The sequence below is a fragment of the Dama dama genome, chromosome 33, assembly GCF_033118175.1.
Source record: "Dama dama isolate Ldn47 chromosome 33, ASM3311817v1, whole genome shotgun sequence".
Lineage (NCBI taxonomy): Eukaryota > Metazoa > Chordata > Mammalia > Artiodactyla > Cervidae > Dama > Dama dama.
Window position 1 is genome coordinate 55,802,865 of NC_083713.1, and position 25,670 is coordinate 55,828,534.

The 25,670-nt window shown below is 34.9% G+C and overlaps 1 non-coding gene across 1 annotated transcript; it reads left to right on the forward strand.

The window, feature by feature from the left end:
- Nucleotides 1–24,483: 24,483 nt before the first annotated feature.
- TRNAC-ACA (transfer RNA cysteine (anticodon ACA)) lies at nucleotides 24,484–24,555 on the forward strand. The gene has a single exon. It is a non-coding gene; the product is annotated as a tRNA-Cys (tRNA).
- The last annotated feature ends 1,115 nt before the right edge of the window (nucleotides 24,556–25,670 follow it).

The window sequence follows — 25,670 nt, forward strand, 5'->3', positions numbered from 1 at the left end:
TAAACAGGTATTACAATCTTAGGATGAATTAATAGAAGCATAGTGTAACCTAAGAGAGGAGATAATTCCTTTTTTTCTTTTGCTCCACCAATCAAATAATATGTAAAAGGGTACATAATATGTAGGCTAAAACTTGATCATCATAAGAATTATCTATGGTGTTAAAAATAGAAAAGATACAGGCAAAAAAATGGAAAAGGGAAAAATTCTTATTGAAACAACATAATAAAAAATATTGGGTAATATTTGGAACAGACATCTTAAACAAGATGTACCCTTTCTGAGCCTCACTTCAGTAGAGGGATAAGGATAAAGAATGAAGTAAATGTTAGGGCTATCTGAAGCACAGTTTATAAATAGGAAAAATACCTTTTATATTGAATTTCAAGTGGAGAAATTACAGTATCAGAGCTTTGCATTTGGAATAGCATATTTGTTTATAGCTGCTTAATTTGAGGACTTGAAAACTGAAATGGTCATGAGAATGTGGGTCTTCAAAATCTTTTCATTCAAGGGTATGTTTGAAGGATTACAGGCCCTGTCATGAGGAGAGGATATGCAAGGCAGAGTTGCTATCACTTCTGTTTCATTATGAAATGGAAAAGATAATAATAGTCTAAGCTATCAATTCTTAGAAAGCATAAATTATTATAATTTTAACATTTCTATTCTTCACCAAATTTAAATATTAGTCACTTAATAATCACTGAACAGATGGATAGAAGTATGTGTTTAGAGCAAATGGATTCTGAGTGAAAACTGAGTATTTGAAGAACTGTATCTGTGAAGGGTAGAAATTTTAATTTGTGAACAAATTTTAGTTGAACTGGAAAAGTTTTTAAGGCTGGTTCTTAACTACTTCTTGATGGATAAATAACTGTTTATTGAATTCTGGACAGGATTGTAACTATACCTAAAATAATTTGCAGAGTAGCAGAGTTGTTTAGTTTTGTTTCAGAAGAAAAAGATTATGTTGCTGAAATTTACATAAAGAATTAAAGTTTTAAAAATTTCCAAAATCTGAATCAGCTTCATAATATGTGAAAAAGATGTCACCAGAGTTTTCATAAATGTTGAGTCTTATTCATTTATTTACCCAGTTAACAAAATTCTTATAAACCTACCAAATGCTAAGCTCTATTCATATAAAATACAATATAAAAAACTATCTTCCAAGTACTAACATTTCATTGAAAACAGTTGTGTAACTAAATAATTGTGGGAACTGATACTTGCTACTATAAAATTTGAGATGGAGGTATTATAACCTAAGGAGGACGCACCAAACCTTGCTAGGACTGGTGAGCCTTGGTGCACCTGATGACTGCCCAGAGGAGACAACCTACAAGCTAAGTCGGTGACCACCAGAAGCTGGTGTTCACCAGACGGATAATAATGGGAAGTCCTGCCAGCAGCTGGGGTGAGGAGTAATTGCTCTTTCATTTTGATGGAAATGGCATGAAACTTGGCAATGGATAAGAACTTCACTTTTCTGGAATACAAAGCAAATGGAGGAGAGGAAAACAAGAGTGTGCAAATATACTAGGAGCTAAATGAACAGATTGTGAAAGGGTTTGGATGTCATCTGCAGGAGTTTTACTTTGTGCAGTGAATGATTTTTTTTTTTTTTTTTCATGAGAGTGATATGGTCAGATTTCTGTTTCAGAAAGACTACCCAGCGCAAGTGCAGTGTGTAGACCACAAGAAGGCAGAGAATCTTGTTAGCGGGCTCTTACACCAGTCCAGATGAGGAATTGTGAGGGCTGAATCAAGGTAGGATAGACATGCTAATTTCAATTGCTCTTGCTGTTCTCAATAGAAAGAGGTTAGGGGAGATATGAAAAGTTTGTACTGTGTCCCTTCTAAAATAGGGATATTGGCATTCACCCTTGAGAATAATTAATACATAGTTTTTCATATTAATTGGGATCACGTGGAAGCCAGATTCTTTTAGTATGTCTGGCAGCTACACATGTAGCTACACATGTAATATTGGGTTCCAGGTACATCTCTATTTCACAAAAGAATGAACAGCATCAGGTATTTAAATTTTCTAAAGGTGATGTGCCCAATGCTTTTATTATGGGGGAGGGGGGACTTAATTATGCTAATCAAAACATACACAGCTTCTCTCTTGAGTCAGCACCTACATAAGGTAATAATATATCTTTGTCTCTTACCATCTTTTTTCTCATTCAGTTGGATTCTTTTGTTTCTGCCAATTCCAGGTGCTCATTCTGTGTTGCTCATGATTATTCCTTTTTATCTTAAAGTGTATACAAAGTTTCTGAACATCCTTTTTCAAAGTTTTTGTAACTTGTAACCATCCCTATTTGCCTACCCAATAATTCAGTAATTCAGACTGATTCTTCCTTTGCATATCTGACTTTACAATGGCACAGTAAGAATTCTTATCCAAGAATGTGTTTTCTTGGTTCAGTCAACTAGTATCTGTGCTGTTCCTATTTCTGATATAATATCATTTTTGAAATTTGGTATTTGTGACCTCATAAAACTTACCAGGTACAGGAGAGTCTCTGAATTTATTATATGCTCTTTAAAACTGCTATCATGTAATTTAGTTCTACTAGATTCAGTGCTACTGATTATCCATTTCTTTATTTTGTAAGTTTATTATATTTAAGTTTATTAGCGGACATTCAAGATACCCTGATTATAACAGGACATGAAGAAATATCTGTTTTTTATACCAAATGAGTGGGGAATTACAAAAGTATATAAAAATACATTAGTTAACACATTGCTTACTGTGAAAAAGTCAGTACATTCTAACAAATGCCCATGGTAGGTGATAGGCATTTATAAATTCTAAGATTCTACAGAGATGGTCCATAAATTCCTCCAAATTTTACATTTTCTAAGAATTCTCTCTTTGCTAAATATTCATTCTACAAAATGACAGTGACTCTACACCCCTCAGCATGAAAATGCGGTTTCAAATACATGATGTCATCTTTTATTATTTTCTCATTTTTAACATAAATATGTTGATGGACCAGCTACATGGAAAGTACTTCAAGAAAAGAGACATGCAATTTATTCTTACAGACTAAAGAACAGTCTTTAGTTTTTACTGTCTTTGATACAGTGAAGAAGTAAAATGATATAGTGCAGTGAATTACACAATCGAAACTGAAAATAGTAGACTAAAGGGAAGAGGAGAAGTGTGTCAATAGAAAAAGAGGATGTGGTTAGGAAAATAACAGATATTGTATGTTCTCTGAGGTTCTAGTTCCAAGATTTTACTGTTATATTATAAGCTACTCATCATGGAAAAGTTTTCTGGAAGATTTTGTTTCTTCTTTAAAAAAGTATTTGAAATGTTTAAATGACAGGTGTTTCATTGTTTAGGTTCAGATATTACCATATAAATCTAAAATAAATATTTTGAAAATTAATTGCTTCATTTGTAAATATTTTGATAGATATTATAATCCAAATAGCTATTATCTGTGTGTAAAGAGATCAATTTGGAAATATTTTATTTGTTTTCCTGGTTATTTAAATGTTATTTAAATATGGTCTAAGTAACTTAAGGTAAGAGGCATGTGATTTCTTTATTTTTTGCAGATATTTTCTACAACTAGATCTTTTCTGAAATATATATTTTATTCCATTGTTCTGTTTTTCAATCTTTATAATTTTTCCATATTGCTTAAATTATTGTATCATTCAAATACCTAGACAGACAAGCCACTACTTATTAAGCATTTTTTGGAAAGATTCTTGTTATTATCAATATTTATTCTCCAAATTGAACATTGGTATCATTTTTCAAAGTTGTTTCTCACCAACCCCTCAAACCCCAAATGCTTTCAGGGTTTGAATTGGCCTACAATTTTTATGTGATGTATAATTTTGCAATTTCAAAAGCTATTAGCATATGTAAAAAAACTGTGGTACAAGTGAGTTTGAAATATATTGTCCTATACAAAGTGATTTTTAAGTTGTTCTTTAACTTATAGTAATATTGTTGCAGTGAGTTTACTTCAAGAGTATATGCAAAAATAACTACTAGTGCATTTTTAAACCTAATTTCCTAAATTATATAAATGACTTAAAATACATAAGTGTATTTTTTAATTTTCAGTTTCTAGTGTCTATATATTTCATAAGATAAACGTTTTTTATTCTGAATCAGTGAATATGTGAGAATGTCTCTCAACTGGTAACTCCCCAAACTTGAAATCTTTACTAGCCAATAAATACAGCTTCTAAACTAAACTGGGAACATTTATATATATATATATATATTTCTTTGAGACTTTTCAGTATGTGTCATAGTGTATATTTTTACAGCATTCTTGAGGTTTTCTGAATCAATCTTATCCACGTTACCTAGCAACAGACTCAGTTCTCCTCTAAAAGAACACTTGAGGATAGGTGGGAGGGGATTTGCTTTTGGATGGCAAGCAAATCTGGGATGGGTATTTTGCTGCAAGTTTTTTTTAATGTGTATATATTTACTTATTTAAAAAGAAAGTCTCAGACTGAGACCTGTGCTGTACTTGATCATTTGTTTTGAAGAAAGATTTAAGTTTTTTGTTTCTTTTTAATTTCAAAGTGAAGCTTTTCAATGTGAAGGCATGATTCACCACAAAACATTATCATGACATTATTTATATTTCCATCTAAAATAAGTAATCAGTAAATTAGTCTTTGTATTTGGAAGTGTGTTAGAAATACATCATATCACACACCAGAGATTTTAAACATGAGCGCTTTTACTAATATACATACAAATGTGGGTATAGTTAATAAAACATCAATAAATTCAAACTGAGACAATCTTACTATAGTTAAGATGGCAAATTTCAGAATCAAACACACCTGGCATTCAGTTGTAATTCTGCTATTTACATGCATGTAACTTTGACCACTTACCTCAAATCTGTAATTCTTAATTCTCTTCTTTTTAAAATTGGATGACAGCAGCATCTATGAGTTCAGTTATTGGAGTAACGAATGACAGAGTTTATGTGAAGCACTTTGAACAGAGCCTTATACAGAAAAAAAAGCTCAAAAATAGTCATTGTGAACAAAGTGAAATAAAGCATTTTTAATAACATTAAAAATTAACACAGAAGGCATACATTTGAGTGTTAAGTATTCTATATTAAAATTCAATTAAGGTCAAAATAGTTTTCATGAAAAATATCCACAGAATGCTGCTTCATTCACCAAAAAACGAATGTTTTCTACAATAGCAAAAACAACAGAAAACATACCATAACTTACAAAAAAAATATCCATTTGCAGCTTAAATTTCCACAAGCATTTTAAAAACATGTAGTACTTGTTCACCTGATTCAAGAAAAAAAATGTTAGTTTTTTTTTTTTTTCCTTTATGCTTTAACTTAACTTCTTAGAGTGGTTATTCTTTTGCTTTGGTGAGTTGAAGGAGTTTTGAAAGTTAAGGGTAGAAGCACAAATATTTAAGACCAAGAAAAAATTTGCAGGTAATTGCAGACTCTATTAAAGCTTTAATTAAAGAGCACAAGGAAAGTGAATTAGCACATCTGAGATTTCAATCAAACTGCTATTTCAACCAATTTTATTAATTGACTGCAGGATTAGGCTGTAACTGTACACTGTTAAGATGTATGTTCGTGATTAGAAAACTCCATGGTTATATCTTACTATTCTTATCTCAGGAACAACCAAATTGAAATTTGTGTTTAAAAGTAGTCTTCAAGGTTTACAGGGATAATTGTAGATCTTACAACGAGCATTGATCTTGTTATGCCTACAATAGCTAAGCCTAAAAAATGATATAATTTGAAATTCAGCAGACAGTTGGTGAGTAGCTGGATGCTTATGGACATTTTGATTCATCTAAAGACAGAAACCATATTCTTGATGTGAAATATAGTTTAGGCAAGAGTTACAGCAGATGACTTGTAGAAGATGGTGCTTATGATTAACAATATGGTATTATACACTTCAAAATGTGTTAGAAGAGAAGATTTCATGTTAATTTTTCTTACCAGAAAATAAATAATGAAGGGACACAAGAAAACTGAAAATAATGGATTGTGGCTTTCATATTGTATTAGGTATATTTGTATGTCCAAACTCAAAAATTGTATATAGTTTTGTGCATTAAAAATACTACAGTAAAGGTTAAAGAATGAAAGAAATGAATTACTTCATTCTTGGCAGGAATACAAAAAAGAAAAAGTTATTAGATACAAATAAAATTAATCTTCAAAATCTTTAAAGATAATTTTAGAAAAACCCCAAAGCATTTTCAAAATACACAGAAGAATCCTAAAATTCCAATCTAAACATTAAATTTAGGGCCTTCTTTTATTCTTTTTGGACTGCTAAAAGAAATACTATAGATTGGGTGATTTATAAATAATAAACACTTATTCCTCACAATTCTGTTGGCTGAGATGTCCAAGATCAAGTCACTGGCAGAGACAGTATCTACTGAAAGCTCCTTCCTATCCGTGCTTCATTCCTTTTGCCATAGCCTCAACTGGTAGAAGGGATGCAGAACTTTGCTGACGACTCTGCCCTTATGACCTAATCACTTTCCAAAAGCACCAACCTTCAAACACCATCACAACGCATATTAGGTTTCAGGGTATGAATTTGTAGTGGGTCCCAAACGTTCAACCTACAGATGACCTGTTTTACCCTGAAGTTGTCAATAAGTAGATTATTCTGTATTTTTGGACACACACCATCAAAGAAAGGAACAAGTCACATAGTCTTCTAAATAGAAAATATAATAAGGCTTCAGCGTGAAGTGGATTTGCCTCTTCTGTATATGTTATATGTCACTTTGAAGGCAAGATGGGCACACTAAATTTCCTTCTAAATTCTCATTCTCCCAGATTATTTTAGATATTAGCTTATATTCTTTTTAAAGGTATTTTTAAATATTTATTTTAATTAGTTAATTAATTTACTTGGCTGTGCCAGGTCTTCTTTGCGGCATGCAAAAAAGTTGTGGCTTACAGACTCTTAGTTGAGGTATGTGGATTCTAGTTCCCCAACCAGGAATTGAACCCAGGAACTAGCCACCGGACAACCAGGGAAGTCCCGACACTAGTTTATATTCTCATCCCACTAGATAATCAAGAAAAAAAAATAACTTCTTTACATTAAATATTATTTTTTGAATTCATGACATGTTTTAAAGTTTTTTGAAAACACAAGCAAATGACAATTTGCTTTTTCTAGTTTCTCCTTTCTCTCAACTTTAGCAACAAGAATAGCATCAGCCCAGGAGTTTTCAGGCTGTTAGTGAGATTAACCAGTTGGAGCTTGTTCTAAGTAACAACAGGTTTGCCTTGCCTTTTTTTTTTTTTTTCCCCATTTGGGGGTGAATAAAGATGGAGGCTTTGGAATTGAAGAATGTATTAATCCTGGCTTTTTATTTTTGATATTTCTGAAAGTTTGATATCTGGAGCCTTTCTGATCCTAGAAAGACTGCTCCTCCCAGGGCTAGCCAGTTCTTTTTTTTTTTTTCCCACAGTAAATTATATTTTATTTCATGTACAGAAAACTTGGGGTGGACTCTAGAGTGAGGGGGAGGGCGACCTTCTGCTGGCCCACCTGCTCCACTGGCAGCTAGCCAGTTCTTAAAGACAATAAAAACGTTCCTACAAATGTGCCTTTCATATACAAACCAGCCAACCCAGAGCCCATGCTCCATCCATCTCTTGTATCAGCCTCTCACAGCACTCATAGTCCAAGCCATTATTCCTCTGCCTTTAATCATGTGGGACCAGGCACCAGACAGAGAGCTGCTGCAACCTGGAACCCACTGAAATGATCCAGAAGAGCCAATCCTAAACCTGCTTACTCTGCCTTGTCCATTCCTTTTCAGAGAAACCACCAGGGGATGCTTTCTCCCTGCCTTCTTCCTGTCCCCTGTGCCCTCTGCCTCCTTACTGAACTTGTTGCTTCCCCAGATGGCCCCTGGGTCATATGGCATACCTCCACCTCTTGGACACTGTGAGAAAAAACAAAACAAAACAAAACTATCTCTTGATCTGTTGGCCCCGCCAACAGAGTCATAGTAAAATCTAAAAGTAAAAACAGTGAATACAGAACAGCTTTACTATTGAAGAGAACAGATATAGCTTCCCACTTCTAGGCATGATCTGATTTTCTAGCCATATCTAATAGTAGAGCAAATAATGTTGCTTTAAGTAGATGTTTGTCTGGTTTCTTGCTTTGTATAAACAATCAAGCAGCCAGAACCCTGCTGCCAATAGATTTTTGTTCACGTTTGCAACAACAGATCATGCTGCACTTGGCTAGAAGCAACATGATAAAAGTACTACCTGAACATTCCATGATAAGCACCTTTTTCAAGGTATTAACTTAAGAATTGAAGGTTCTTTCACTTTCATCCCTAAGGAAAAATGACTGATAAGCATAGGACCAGTGAGCAATGTTTTATATGTAAGGATGCTTTAATTCAGCATTTTTGCTGTAATAATTTTATTGTTGTGCTCAGTCATGTCTGACTCTTTACAATCCCATTTACTGCAGACCACCCACAGGCTTCTCTGTCCATGGGATTTTCCAGACAAGAATACTGGAATGGGTTGCCATGTCCTACTCTAAGGGATCTTCCCAAGCCAGGGATTGAACCCACATCTCCTGCATATCCTGCATTGGCAGGCAGATAACTTTTATCACTGTGCCACCTGGAAAGCCTGTAAAAATTAATACATGTGAAAACAACTCATAGAATTCCTGTTTGTCATAATTATTTGATGTTAAAGTATAGCTTATGTCTCAATTTCACTTTATTATTCTAAAAATCAGTCTCTTTTCCTATTCAAGTCGACAACCTTTCCATTTTTAAAGTGGTACTGAATCCAACCATACTCAAGAGCAGATTTCTAAAAGAATATAGAAACAAAAAATTCGTTTCTCACTTCTCAATGTGCCTGCACACATGCCAACATGACAAAATAGATAATAAATCTTAGTAGATACCATGGATTAGGTTATTTTATTTCTTATGGCTTCAGTAAGTTTAAGTTCAAGACCTGAATGATACTGGACATTTGCTGGCATTAACGGATATAAAAGCTATCTATGGATCATTTTAAGTACTTTTATAGATGCCACTTCTCTTCATTATTAACTAATCTGTGCATGGCCATCAGTTTCTACATAAATAGTTAAATAAAGAATGCCTCAAGTGGTTGAGCAGATCAATATAGTTGACTTATCCAAAAAAGATTGATATGTCTATGAGCTCAGAAATGTTTTAAAGATAATATATTATGAAAATAATTGCTCTTCATCAGTTCTTTGGATAAATAGGACAATAATCATCAACCATCCACCTATTGATAGTGGTCTGTAAAGTGTTCCTTCACTTTGTCCAACTTCATCAGAATAATTAACTGATTTTTAAACTGTCTAAATTCAACTTCCTCAGTTTCTCTTATTCTGATTCTCCCCTTTCTAAAAAAAATATCAGGCTGGTTTCATGGTCCTCTGAACTGCTGCAATTGCTTTCAAGCTAAGTCATTTTATCTGTATTCTCATCCCATAATAAATTTGTTCTTCAGAGTTCTGCCAGAGAAGTAGGGCTAATATGCAGTGAGGAGCAGGTTTTTCCCATGCTTAATGTTCTTCAGTTATTGCTATTACTTATACTGTATTGTAACAACTTCTTAATATGGCATAAATGGCCCTTTAAAATCTACTGCTTGCCCACATTTTATACAGTATGATTCAATAACAATTGACTACTACAAACTCACAAACTCATGTGCATGCATGATCACGAGCATCTCTTCCACACATCATTTTCTTCTCTTCAGATTCCTTTTTACTAACTTATTATTGACTCACAAACACTCCCCTGGCATTTTTCATGACTTTTCTAGAAAATTTGGTAATTTTAAATGGTAGATTTAAAAAAAATCACAAGAAGTTTGATGCATTCACCTATTATGAGATGCAATCTATGTCCCTACCTTTGAATCTGGGTTGTGACTTGTACACTGAACGGAAGACAGTGGAAGTTGTAGCCTGTGACTCCTAAGTCTAGGTCCTAAAAAGCCATGCAGCTTCTTCCTGTATCTCTTGAACTCTTGTTCTCTAGACACTCTCAGATCCCATCCACCTTGTAATGAGAGGCTCATTATTTCTATACTGAAATGAATAGAAATGACATATATAAATGACAAGAGTAGGCATTCCAGTCAAAAGTTTCAACTAAGCCCTGGCTTTGAGTTATGCCAGGTATCAGTCAGGGGAGCAAGGACACCCCCCAGATGATTCCAACCTCAAAGTTTCCAGTTACCCTCGGGTATTAGGACCTCTTTGAACAGAGACAAGTCTCCCTGCTGTGCCCTGTCTGAATTCCTGACTTATGAAGAGCAAAATACTATGGTTGTTGTTTAGAACACTAATTTGGGAGTGGTATTTAATAAGTAGCAGATAACTAGAAGAAAAAGCTTATTAAATCATGAAGGAAAATTGAGCATTTTTTATAAGCAAGGGGGAAAGAAAAAAAAACAACAGTTGTAAGAAATCAATCAATAATAGACCAGACAAGGAAAACAACACGGTTATTGAGTCTACAAGAATGGTAGGAAAAACAGGGAAGAAAAGAAGAGTTGGCAGGAGTTGGCAGGTAAGGTCTCTTGGGATCTATAGATGACCATCTATAGATGATCAGAAGATATTCAAGACAAATGTTGACTAGCAAGAGTAGAAAAATTATGCAATAGCAGTACTTATTGAGTGCCTGTGTCTCTGGGTGCTTACTTAGCTGCTTCAGTTGTGTCCAGCTCTTTGCAAACCTATGGACTGTAGCATGTAAGGTTTCTTTGTCCATGAGACTCTCCAGATAAGAATACTAGAGTGGGCTGCTGTGCCCTCCTCCAGATTATCTCCCTGACCCAGGGATCAAACCGGCAACTCCTGCATCTTCTGCATTGCAGACAGAGTCTTTACCCACTGAGGCACCTGGGAAGCCCTATTGAGTGCCTAATGTGTTCCAAATACAAGTTACCCCCCCCACACACACACATACTCACATATATATATATATATATATATATATATATATCAGTTTTTGCCACCCACCTTAATATTGTTTATTGTCATGTTCTGATACTTCCTTGACAGTTCTTTGCACACTTGAAAAATCTTTTTAAAAGAAAACTTTTCTAATATCTTATTATTGCTATTCAAGACATTGTTGCATTTGACTTTTCTTAAATTACAGTTAATGATGCCTGATTCATCATCCACTTATTGCTCCTTGCTCTTAGACAAAATTAAATGTGACTGCTGATGTTTTACAAAGAATATTTGAGAAATGTCGCAAAATCTTGCAGTCAGCCATCTGTTCAAGGAACTGTTTCTTTTCAAAGAAAATATAAAGCTTATCAACAATTGAGACTCTTGATTTCTTACCAGTGGAGACTGAGAAGTGTCCAGCAAGATACAGCCACTTACTCTTCTAATGAATGCTTGGCATCAGTGAATAAGGCATGGCTATGTGTGCATGCTTATTCGTGTCCAACTCTGTGACCCCATGGACAGTGGCCGGCCAGGCTCCTCTGTCCATGGAATTTCCAAGGCAAGAATTCTGTAGTGGGTTGCCATTTCCTCCTTCCAGGGTATCTTCCCCAAACAGGAATCTAACCCACGCCTCCTGTGTCTCCTGCATTAGCAGGCAGATTCTTTACCACTGAGCCACCTGAGAAGACCTACAGCATGGCTGCTAGGAATGCTTTAATTGTAACACAGAGTACTGCCTGGTTCCTGACGCAGTCACTGATGCTTAGCTGATTGATCTGTATTTGCCCCAGGGCACTTTAATTCGGGCTAGTTATTTTTTTTTTTTTAATACAATAGAGACTTTTCATTTAAACTTTAACTTTGTAAATATTGAAGTGTGTAATTAAAGCCAATAAAATATGGGTTTGAATATTGAAAAAAAATATCTTCTAAACAGTCAACTCACTTTCCACTTTCACTTATACATGTTTTAATACAGCTATGATTGTGGACTTGCTTGTCTACCTGATAATACAAATGAACAATGAAATCTTCCAAGTCTTTGTTGCCATATTGTCTTCTCGTAATGGATGGTAATTTAATAATTGTCAGTTACCACAAGTAGACATCTCACAGGTATTTGGATGAAAAAGTGGATATATTGAGCATCTTCTTCAATCCAACAGGTATGTTAGGAAACAATGCAGGTTTTTGAAAACATAAAATGAAAAAATATAGAGATCGCATAAATAATAAGACAATACTTTATGCCCTTTCTCTTTTGCCCTCTTGTCTCAATCTACTAGGGTCTCTTCTATTGTGTAAAATTCAAATTCCTTCCATTGGTGGACACTGTGTCTATCTTTGTCTCTTTTCCTTCTAGTCTCTTTGAATAATATCCTCATATTTTTCTCATTTCTGGCAACCTCACTGTAAGTAGGGGCCACTATTTTCTTTTACTTGACATTTTAATTATAAAAATAATTTGAGAATATATTCTTAGACTTCCCTCCTTACACTGTTCTTTTGAAAATGTCTACCCTTTCCCACAGTTTACTTCATTTTTATCATTATACTAATTCTGAAACAGTTGATATAGTGGTCCCAAACTTATATCTAGCAGTCTGTATACCAGTGTGGCTTAGAGTCATGTTTTGTTTAAGCCCCACAGTTACTTAGGGCTTCCTAGGTGGCTCAGTGGTAAAGAATCTGCCTGCCAATGCAGGAGACATGGGTTCGATTCCTAGGGTAGGACGATCCCCTGGAGAAAGAAATGGCAACCCACTCCAGTATTCTTGCCTGGAATAGCCTATGAACAGAGGAGTTTGGTGGGATACAGTCCATGGGATCACAAAGAGTTGGACACAACTGAGCACGCATACACAGTTATAAATTATATCGAGTAGCTTCCTTATGGGTAATTTTTAAGAGGGAAGCCATCTATGTATTTCTGGGTTAAATTAGAAAAGCAGGGTCTACAATTACAAGGGCATCAACCTATTGATGTTGAGTGGCAGCTAACTCCTTCAGAAAGACTCATATTTTTTCACGGTGCTATGTTCCCCATGGCTCTATTTTCTTGAACATAGCCTATTACTTCAGTAGTCCCTGTATGCCTTTGAGTTTGCAAACCCTCTTCTAGTCAATATCTTGAGAGCAAAAGATTTAAACTTTAATTTTCAGCTGCCAGCTGAACAACTTCATTCCAAAGTCTTGTCATTGATCCTTATACATAAGTACTTCCTTGCTTGCTCTGGTAAAAAATTCTCTTAGATACCAAGGTTGGAAGCTATGTACTTTTTTTTTTTGGCTCATTTATTTTTCCTATTCTATTGGCATTAATTAATGATGAGGACAGAGCTTATGGATTCAGCTTCTATATTTTGTTAGCTCCTCCTTACCTTTTACCTGGAAACATTAGAGATTCTAAGTGATCCCCCCACAAGAATTAATCCTATGTGTCTTTAATAGATTAATCATCCAAATGCATAACCTTAATCATATTACTACCTGGCTCAGAAAAGTTTCAGCAAATTTCTGTTGTCTGCAGATTAAAAATAAATTTATTAACTTACCATTCTACACCATTCAAAACAGGAACCAACCAATGTGTTCTCTAGAGTATTTTAGAATAGGTAGGATCTTAATGATTTTCCAATTCAATTTCTTCTGTGTGTCACTGAGAAGACTAGGTCTACAAGGGCTAAGTGACTCATCCATAATTCAATAGATAGTTGGTGGAGTGAAGATCAAACCTTGCCCCCCCCCCCAGATTAAGTTTTCAGGGCTAACTTCCGCGTTCATCACGCAACTAGCAACCAACTTCCGCTTTCATCAACCAGGAACTAGGTTCTTGGCCTTTATCCCATTCTTCACTACCAATACCTGAACCAATGCTGCCAAGACTATTTCAAAAGTATCTCCCTTCTTAAAGGTTTTGGTCGTCTCTTCCATGTGTTCATAGAGTGAGATATATCTTAAAGTGCATTACAAAGTTTAGTTTTGTTAAGGCATTCACCACTTTCTCTGTTACATTTCATCAGCCTACTTATACCTATCTACTCTTACAAACACATTGAAGAAGGGATTGTACTCTTGCAGCAACTGGCACAGTGTCTTGAATGTAATGGTTTAAATTACCATTGAGTCCCCAGCCCAGCCTCCTTTCTCCTTCCCAACCTTACCTTCCACTAAGGATGTCTGTTCTGATCTGCTGATTAGAAATTCTTCCCTCTGGCTCAGAATGATTCTCTTCCAAATGTTCACCATGTGTTTTGTTTGTTTCACATTTTCAAATGCTAAAGGTTATTCTATTGTTTTTGTTTTAACACTTAGCTGATTTCAATATAACTTTCCTCTCTTTGGCCTTTAAAAATGTAGATCAGGAACATTAACTACTTATGTTTTCAGTACCATTAGTAATTTGCAGAGGTATATAAAACGTCATCACATATCTAAAAGGGTATGGCTAGTATAAATTGTGATCAAGAATTGTTCAGCCACAGTCCCAAGTCACTGAAAGTCTACCAGGCTTGTATTTGTGGAAAATTTATACTAATCCTCTGGCACCTGATATTACATCCTAAGAAATAAGCAATTTAATAGTTGCTTAGTTTAATATCTATTACTAAGTAATTTTAATTTCATCAAACTGTTCATTCCAGTTATAGCTCCATGCTGTGTTGTGAAATTTAATCAAATATTAATTTGAATTCAGGTCATAACACTTCTAGTTATCTCCTCATAATTAAACTCTTGCTTCAAAAATAAATTAAAAAAAAAAGAATATACTTATATCTACAATTGCCTGTCTGCTCCTACTTTGTTTTGCTGAAAAATATAATAATTAATGCTGAATACAATAATAATCTGTCATATTTTTAGATATACAGTTGAGGGTATTTTATATTTTTATTTGGGTTGACTGAAGTAGATAGAAACCAATTTTTTTAAACTTTTACCTATGCTATCTTCCTGATATATGCATATACAAAGCCTTATTTGATCATTATATTTAAAATAAAAGTTGTCACAATTACGTATTCACTTAACATTTAAAAACATTTCATAAATGAAGATAAATATAAAATATTCAAATTATTGCTTATTTTCTTCTTGATTTTTCTATCATTTTTTTTTTGCATTGCCTACCAGTGTCAGGCCTTTTAAAAATAATCTTTTATATTTGATAAGCCTGATATCACTGCCTCTCAAATTTCTTACAAGTGCATTGAAGGCAGGGATGAAATTCTACTAGAAATGAGCACAATGCCTTGAACCTAACCAATGTTTGAGGAATATTTTTTGAATTATTTTTGAACCCCAATCCTTCCCTTTCCTTTATTTCAATTTCATCTTGTGTAGTTTTCTACTTCTGCCCAGTACTTAGAAATAAACTCCTTCCCGGAGAAACACATATGCAGTCAGGGTTTTTAATCATGAGTAACAAGAGTAAATATACAATTTTAGTTCTCAGGAATACCGTAACTGCTATATATGAGCTTAATCAAAATGTGTTAGATCACAGACTTTAGTATTCTTTGTGACATTAATTGAATAGACATACATAATGTGCTTGCATGATACCAATAAATATAGGCCTAAGGAAGCCAAAGATGGGTAAAACATGCTCTTAGTCTTGAGGAACTTACAATATACTGAGCAAAACATATATATGACAAGAGTGATATGTATATCATGCCATGGCAACACAGTGGTGGGACCCAGCTGAATAAGCCTAAAAATGTAAGAGAATATCACAGTGAGAAGATAACATTTGAGATAAGTTCAGAAAGTGTGAGTAGCCATTCACACTAGGTATAGGAAACATCTTTGACAGAGGAATTATGAGAAACAACAACAAAAGTGGTATAAGAGAGCAAAAGAATGAATGTCATGGCTTTACTTTCAAGGACCACAATTGAAAGTTAAATGGAATTATGGGTAGGGGGCATAACAGGTCATGAGAGTGTAAAGTACTCTGAAACAAAACATTTTACTATCACATTGGCAAGAAGATCTATTGAACATTTTGAACATGGATAATCATAAGATACAATGTATTCTCTAGAGTCAACATAGGACTTAAAGTGAAAGGCATGATATTTAAAAGAATGCTAAAATAGTCCACTTATAAGATGAGAACTTGAACCAAGGGAGATTTGTAATATTTGGTTTATTTATTTTAGATTAGCAACAACAAAAATAGACATGTATGAAAAGATGAAAAGAAAAAACACTCTATTCTTTTTATATCCAACAATGGCTCTGTTCACCCATGTATAAAAACTTTTTCCATTTAGTCACTAATATTTTCAGTAAGTAGTACATATCCAATAAGCATATGCTGGTAAGTGAATAATGAGTCTGAGTGATAAGTAAATGAGTTAAGTGTTACTATAGGGAATACATTTACACCTACCTCCATATGGAGATATTTGTTTTGATGCTTCCCATTACACTAAGAGGAATACTGAAGTACAGCCCATCTAATCCTTCTCATCTCTAACTAGTTAGGTTGTAATGTTCAACATCCCCCTTTCTCTTTGTTATCATAGTAAGAATTGATAGTATGGCTTCTTGATTCTATAACTCTTATTCCCTGAGATGATCTGTTATTCATGTTCTCCAATCTATTGTTATGAAGCTAGAGAAGTTTGAGTCTCATTTGGTGTAAAGCCATCATAATGACCACTTAATGTAGGTACCCAAAATATGTTAGTGTCTTACTGTATATAGGAAACTTTCTGTTTAGCACCATTTTTCATTCCAAGCCAGTAGTGACTCTAGATGGCAAATAAAACTATCACTGACTTGCTAGACAAAATGACATCAATAACAAACATGAGAATGTTTCACATTTTAACCACGTACATGAGAGGTTTAACAGCTGTAAACAAGTCAGTGTTAGTTTTTTAATGTCCATTGTGCCACAGGAAAGGGATATATTAGGCTTTTAATTTTCAATATTTAGGTAGTCAATAAACAAACATACTTCTTATAAGCATATATAAATAATAGAAGGCATTTTTCTTTAAGTTAAAGTTTAGCTATATATCTCAACTTAAAATACAGTTATATATCTGAATATTAATTAATTACTTATTACATATGTTACATGTTTATTATTAAACACTACTTGTTTGATATTAAATAATACACACACACACACACACACAGTTTCACACACCCACAAGAAAGTGAAAGTGTTAGTTGCTCAGTTGTGTCTGACTTTTTGTGACCCTATGAGACTGTTGTTCCCTGCTAGGCTCCTGGGTCCATGGAGTTCTTCAGGCAAGAATAGTGGAGTGGATAGCCTTCCCTTCTCTGGGGATCTCCTGCATTGCAGGCAGATTCTTCACCATCTGAGAGGGAAGCCCACATGTATATAGGCGTATATGTGTGTGTATATACACACGTACATATAGAAATGTTTATTCTGAGCCCTCTGGAAATTGACCTTAATTAGAGACAGCTACCTTGCCCAAGGCACTTTCCCTTCTCACAGACAGCTTAAATCTAATGACTACTTAATATGTATTCAACCCCCTCTATGCAACATGGTAAACCACTAAAGAACTTTTCAAACTTCAAGGCTCCCTTTGGGATTGACTAAGACATATGTTGACATTGCATTGCCACAAACTCCTTCAATTATTCATTACTGCTTCCATCCTTTTCCTCATAGAAGTGTTGGATCCTAATACCTTATCAGTGTTCAGTAACTAAGTCATGTCTGACTCTTTGTAACCTCATGGACTGCACCACACCAGGCTTCCCTGTCCTTCACTATATAGAAGAGTTTACACAAACTCATTTCCATTGAGTTGGTGATGCCCTTCAGCCATCTCATCCCCTGTCACCCCCTTCTCTTCTTGCCATCAATCTTTCCTAGCATCAGGATCTTTTGCAATGAGTTGGATCTTCCCGTCAAGTGGCCAAAGGACTGAAGCAGCAGCTTCAGCTCAGTCCATACAATGACTATTCAGGGTTGATTCCTTTAAGATTGACTGGTCTGATCTTCTTGCAGTCAAAGGGACTCGCAAGAGTCTTCTCCAGCATCACAGTTCGAAATCATCAATTCTTTGGTGCTTTGCCTTCTTTATGGTCCAACTCTCACATATGCACGTGACTACTGGAAAATCCATAGCTTTGACTATATAAACCTTTGTTAGCAAAATAATGTCTCTGTTTTTAATATGCTCTCTGTGTTGTCATAGTTTTTCTTGCAAGGAGCAAGTGTCTTTTAATTTCAAGGCTGTAGTCAACATCTGCCGTGATTTTGGAGCCCAAGAAAATAAAATATGTCACTGTTTCCATTGTTTTCCCATCTATTTGCCATGAAGTGATGGGACCAGATGCCATGACCTTAGTTTTTTGAATGATGAGTTGTAAGTCAGCTTTTCCACTCTACTCTTTCACCCTCATCAAGAGACTGTTTAGTTTACCTTTGCTATTTGCAGTTAGAAGGTATTGTCTGCATATCTGAAGTTGTTGATATTTCTCCCGGAAATCTTGATTCCAGCTTGTGTTTCATCCAGCCCAGCATTTTGCATGATGTACTCTGCATATAAGTTAAATAAGCAGGGAGACAATATACAGCCTTGACTTACTCCTTTCCCAATTTGGAACCAGTCTGTTGTTACATGTCCAGTTTTAACTACTGCTTCTTGACCTGCATACAGGTTTCTCAGGAGGCAGGTAAGGTGGTCTGATATTCTCAGCTCTTTAAGAATTTCCCGGTTTGTTGTCATCCAGTCAGCGGATTTAGCATAATCAATGAAACAGCAGACTTTATTTCTTGAATTATCCTGCTTTTTTTATGATCCAATGGATGTTGGCAATTTGATCTCTATTTCCTCTGCCTTTTCTAAATTCAGCTTGTACATCTGAAAATTCTTAGTTCATGTACTGTTGAAGCCTAGCTTGAAAGATTTTGAGCATTACCTTGCTAACTTGTGAAATAAGCACAATTGAAAGGTAGGTTGAACATTCGCCACTGGTTTTCTTTGGTATTGAAATAAAAACTGAATTTTTCCAGTTCTGTGGCCATGGCTGAGTTTTCCAAATATGCTGACATACTGAGTGCAGCACTTAAACAGCATAATCTTTTAGGATCTGAAATAGCTCAGCTGGAATTTCATTACCTCCACTTGCTTTGTTCATAGTCGTGTTTCCTAAGCCCACTTGACTTCACACTCCAGAATGTCTGGCTCTAGGTGATTGACCATACCATCGCAGTTATCCAGGTCATTAGGACACTTTTTGTACAGTTCTTCTGTGTATTCTTGCCACCTCTTCTTAATCTCTTGTTTTTCTGTTAGGCTCTTATTCTTTGTGTCCTTTATTATGTTCATCTTTGCATGTTATTTTCCTGGGGTTTCTGTGATTTTCTTGAAGAGATCTCTAGTTTTTACCGTTCTATTGTTTCCTCTATTTCTTTGTTCCCTTAAGAAGGCTTTCTTATCTCTCCTTGCTCTTCTCTGGAACTCTGCATTTAGTTGAGTATATCTTTCCCTTTCACCTTTGCCTTTCACTTCTTTTCTTAGGTATTTGTAAGGCCCTCAGACAACGGATTTGACTTCTTGCATTTCTTTTCCTTGGGGATGGTTTTGGTCACTGCCTCCTGTATATGTTATCAGCCTCCATCTATAGTTCTTCAGGTGCTCTGTCAACCAGATCTAATCCCTTGAATCTATTTGTCACCTCCACTGTATAATCATTAGGGGTTAATTTAGGCCATACCTGAATGGTCCAGTGGTTTTGCATCTTTCTTCAATCTAAGTCTGAATAGTTTATAGTTGATCTATTATCCTGATGAAGATGCAAATGATTCACTTTCAGTTCATGTAATAGCATAAAGTTGGGGATCAGCTGAGTCTAGTAAGAGAACAAACCTTAGTACAATGAGAAACTTGGTTTATCATCTATTATTTTGAATAACTGAACTAAATTTTTATTGTTGTTCAGTCTCTCAGTCATGTGTGACTCTGCAGCCCCATGGACTGCAGTGTGCCAGGCTTCCCTGTCCTTAGCCATCTCCCAAAGTTTGCTCAAACTCATGTCCATAGAGTCATTGATTCCATCCAACCATCTCATCCTCTGTCGTCTTCTTCTCCTACAGCCTCCAGTCTTTCTCAGCATCAGGGTCTTTTCCAATGAGTCAGCTGTTTGTATCAGGTGGCCAAATTATTGGAGCTTCAGTTTCTGCTTCAGCCCTTCCAGGGAATATTCAGGGTTCATTTCCTTTATGATTGACTGGTTTGATCTCCTTGCTGTCCAAGGGACTCTCAAGAGTCTTCTCCTGAAATAAATCTGAAATAAACTTCAGGATTTACTATGTATATTTTTAAAATGTGATGATATGAGGATATAGAATAGATGCTTCATTTATTAAAATCTTATTCAGTATCTGTCATTTTTCAGTGTGTTGTTAAATGTTGAGATTAAAAGAATAAATAACAATGCCCCCTTTTTTGGAAAGACATGCCATGTGTAAGAACTAGTTGATTTAGAGGAATCTTTAAATAATACCTGAACATCATATAATTTATAGCAGTTATTCTCCAAATGTGGTCCCCAGAAAGCAGTATCAGCATTACCTGTTAACTTATTGCCATTGCAGATTCTCAGACCCCACCCCAAACCAACTGAATCTGAAACTCTAGGGTAGATCCCAGCAATCTCTATTGACCAAGATGTGAAATGATTCTGATGCTTATTACTATTTGGGAACCAATCCTTTAAAGAATTACAACAAAGGAAGTTTTGAGAGTGGTAATTAAGTTATGATTTTTCTTTATGAAAGTAAAAACTAATTTGAACTAAATGCATGTTTATCACTGCAATATATAGCAGTTTCTTAAATGAAATTGGAGGAAAAATTATCTAATTAAAATGCCACATCCTTTAAAATAATTTTGCAAAATCCTAATAAATTATAAATACAGAAAGCGAATGAAAAGAAAGTTAAACCAAAACAACAAAAAGCTCTCCTTCCTTTGCTGATTTCTTAAGAATTTTCTTTTTTTTTCCAAATGGGAAGACTCCACATGATACTCTTTGCCTGTTACATTGGGAGGGATTCTTTTAAATCTTATTATTATGAGGGTATTTAGACTGATTTTCTAAGACATGGATTCCTTGACTACAATTATAATGTCTAGAATTCACCTTAGTCCATCTCTGTCACTATTAGCAAATAATAACTTTTGTTGTATAGATGAACAAAAATGAAGTGGAAACAGCAGTTTTCCAAATATATTTTATGACTTTTATTGTGGTGGGCATTTTGATTGAAATGATTGAGGAAAATCTGCAATCTTATTACATTAAAAATTTTTGGAGATACCTCTTTTTATTATATATAGTGTGGTATTTGTAGTTATAAGGAACCCAGTTCAGCATAGATTATAGAGTTTCTGAAATGTTCTGCATGCTTCCATATTTATTCTAGATTCTATTACAGTTAAATTGGGGCTATGACTTAGTAGTTTGTAGACGATGGCTTGTTAGAAGTTAGTAAAGTATATCACTTCTCAGTTACTTGAGAACAATGAGTCTTCCACAGCCTCTATTCCCTTAATGTACCATAATGGCAGCATCAAAATACAGAAGACACCTGAATTCTTGAGTTACCAGATGGACATTTAATCTAGATTGTTACCTAATCCATATAATATTCTAGAAACACAGCTTTGCTACATTAAGATATGGAGATTTATAATCTTGATGTAGCATAGCCTAACATCCTGTCTAATTATTCTGATTATCTTTAGTAGCCTTTTCCCTAATAATCACTAATGGGAAATAGAGCTTGCTCTTGCTTGCAACCCTTCTATGGAGGCTTTTTGTTTGTTTTTACTTTTTGAATAGATAACACATTCATATGGTTCATAAACTAAACACAGATTTTCCTTAAAAGTCTGATAGCTTGGGTTGTATTAAACATGACTGTGTTCCCTACTGTGCTTGTGGTAAGGTTTATTGTAAGATAACCTTATGGGTCTTGAACTGGGAAAATCCACTCATGGTAGAAACTTTAGATTGTCCAAATGTCACAGAGAAGACCTTTCCAGTCTCCTACATGCATATCAGGAGCTACTTAGAACAGACATAGATAAACGTTTATTTAAGTCTTTTTACCAGGGAGTATGCTTTGGAGTAAATTGTATTCTCTGAAAATTCTTACATTGAAGCTCTAATCCTCAGCATGACTGGATTTGGAGACAGGGTCTATATGGAGGTAAGAAAAGTTAAGTCATGAGGGTAAGGCCTTAATCCCATAAGACTGACTTCCTTATAAGAAGAGGAGATAGCAGAGAGTTTTCTCTCTGAATGTGAACAGAGGAATTCTGATAAGCACTTTCTTATAAAGATCTGCTTTAGGTCATTTACTGTATCCATTTCTGTTTTTCAATATGTTGGCTTGAAGTATGATAACAACTCATTTATGGTTCTTTTTTCACAGATTATTTTAATAATTTTGAGGCAATTTTAGAACCATTGTTTGAAATAGATACTAACTTAGAATCTTTGTATTCCCAGTACCTGACACGAAGCTCTAATTGTGCAACAGATTTCTGATATTATTTGAGAATACATGAGGCACTCTGAGACATTTTTGAGGTCCCAGTACAATCAGTATATTTTTCTCCTGAAATGATCCATCCTGAAAAAATTATTTGGAGCCTTCAAGGCATCCACACATCTTTCCATACTTAAGAAAGTTCTGTGTATGGTTTGTTTTTATTGAAATAAATCTTGGATTTACAGCTGTAGTATGATAAAGATATTATGATTGCTATTCATTAATTAAAAATTATTGAATGCCTATAATGTGTCCTAGGAATATAACAGTAAAAGAAATGAGCAAAAACTCTGTATCCTGGATCTCACAGTTTAGTTCAGAGAAATCTACAGCCAAAAAAAACAAAAACAAAAAACATCAAGTGGTAGTAAGTTCTGTAAATAAAATGACATATCATCCCTTCCATAAAAGCAGAGTGCCACCTGTCATTACTTAAAGACAAAATGCCAAAATATCATAAATCATTAATACTTGGTAAAATAAATGCAATGACCAATTTTAGTTATATGGTTTCTTTTTATTGAAATAAAACAAATTATCAACAATCCTTTTAAAAGATATTCTTTGAAGTGGAGTTGACTTATAAGTACATTACTCAGTGTACCCTCTACTGCTGAGTTTATGAGGTCTCATCTCCTCTACCTGAGGCTCATGAATTTTCCCTTTCTTAGCTGAGGATCCTTAACTAAGTCCCTTCCTTAGCTAAGGACTCTCCATCCTGGCATATCACAAGTCAATTCTTGGATGCTTCCTTTGATCATTTTCATTTTAGAGAAAGGAAAAAAAAAAGCTTCCCACCTCTTTCTGAGAGTTCCTCTCTTTCTTACCATTTGTTAATTTTTAATAAAAGGTAAATTTTGCTTATAAATTTGAAATCTGTGTGTGCATCCCAGGGAAAGGGATGGGGGTTCTAACACAAGTGAAATTAACATAGCAAAGCAATACTCTCATGTAATTATCTTTTCTGGTGAGATAATTCAACTGACTAGTTGTGGGAACAGTTTGAAATACTTAGGTGGTCTTTTTTTTTTTTTTTTGGCCACTCCCTTCTTATCCATTTAAAGGTCTACATAACTGAACTGTTCCAGACATTTAAATACATGATTTGATCAACATGGGGAGATATACCAGAGAAGACTGCCCATTCACACTTGCAGCAGAGGGCCAAAATATAAGATGTAAAAGGACTAAATAAACACAACAGAGCATTGCCTTTTTCCTTCTTGCCTTCTGTCTTTTGCCCCTTTCCCACTTGGCCCCCATATATTCAACTTCTTTTCCTTTCTACTATCTCTCTGCCTTGCCTTGGGAACCATGAGTTGCTTATACACCATGAGGCTTCCAAAAGTAATTCCTGGAAAAACTGCTCTGATGGTTATTGTAACCCCAAGCAAAAGACACGACCTGCATCCATGAGTTTTGCTTAAAGTAAAAAATCATGGCCTGAATCAAAACTATGAAGGCAGCTATTCAGGTCTCCCTATGCTGTCAAAACCCTGACTGCTTCAGTTGGGAAGCTATACATCTTCAGATGCTCTGTTTCACAAAAACTGAAGAAATCCTTTAACCTCTATTTAAGTTACTTAAATTTCTTCTGAAAATTCAAGATCAGAGCATTTAGGACATAGACACTAAAATTTTCATTGGGGCTTGAAGGCAAATGATAGGTGAAGAATAAACTTTAGCACTGAATGATTATTATGCAATAGTATAACGTATATTCTCATTCTTTAAAAATTGCCTAAATTTGCTTAAGGTAAAAGCAAACTGTAAAGACATATTTCTAACATTCATATAGACTTATTTGTGGAATTGTCATCCATGATTGGAGCATGAACCCTCTATTGGTTTATACATGTCTTTATAGTAGGACTTCCCTGGTGGCTCAGACGGTAAAGCATCTGCCTACAATGCAGGAGACCCAGGTTTGATCCCTGGGTAGGGAAGATCCTCTAGAGAAGGAAATGGCAGCCCACCCCAGTACTCTTGCCTGGAAAATCCTATGGACAGAGGAGCGTGGTAGGCTACAGTCCATGGGGTCTCAAAGAGTCAGACAGGACTGAGTGACTTCTATTTCACTTTCTTTCACTTTACAGTAGGTATTATGGTAATTGATTCCTCAAAGATGTAACCTGTTGATAAACATAGCACCAGCAGTCCAAGAAAATGCATCATGTTATGAAATACAAGCATATCTTCATTTTTGTAAAGCAATGTGATCACTGAAATGATGATCCAGGAAGAATTTTTAATGCTTCTAAATCCAGTGCTATGGAACATTATTTTCCAATAGTCAGTTTAACAAATCAGCTATAGTTTCCTTTTGTGGAACCAAAATTTGACAGATAGTTTATATATCTAAAATATTTATGAAGTTAACTTTATCATTAAAATAGTTATATCAAAAATTATAAATATCTTCAGTTTGGTTACGATTCTCTTAGGAACAATGCTGGAATGTCCAGGTTAATACTCCTCTGTGTGTATGTATATGTGGGTATTCATGCATTTGTCCTAGATATTGAATTTATGCTTTATCTCTGACTCAGTTGATACAGTTTTGAATTTGTAAACAGGCCACCAGCACAGAACAAGCAGTGATATCCAATGTAATCCTAAAGGAAGAGCCAGTAACATGTCATTTAGAACTACAAACGTGGTTTTTGTATTTTCTTTTTTGTATAGAAAGATACATGGAAGGGAGGGAAAAGGAAAGAAGTGAAAGAAGGAAATAAGGCATGAAAAAAGGAAAGAAGAAAGAAATAAACAGGGAAAACTCCAGAAGAGAGAGAACATCTAAATAAAGATCTCCAGACCCAATTGTGTACTTCAGGTGGGCTGTATATTTTATGATTTAAAATCCTAATGGTAATGGGATACTGCAAAGCTATGAGTAGATTACTAGAGTTTTATAGAAATGTGATTTATTTTATTTGGCCATTTTGTGATGTCTGCATAGTTTTAAAATCAGTAGGATTAGACATGTACTCTGCTTAGTAGGATGCAAACAACCTAGCAAATACACATACAGCACACTTAGGGCTTCCCTTGTAACTCAGTC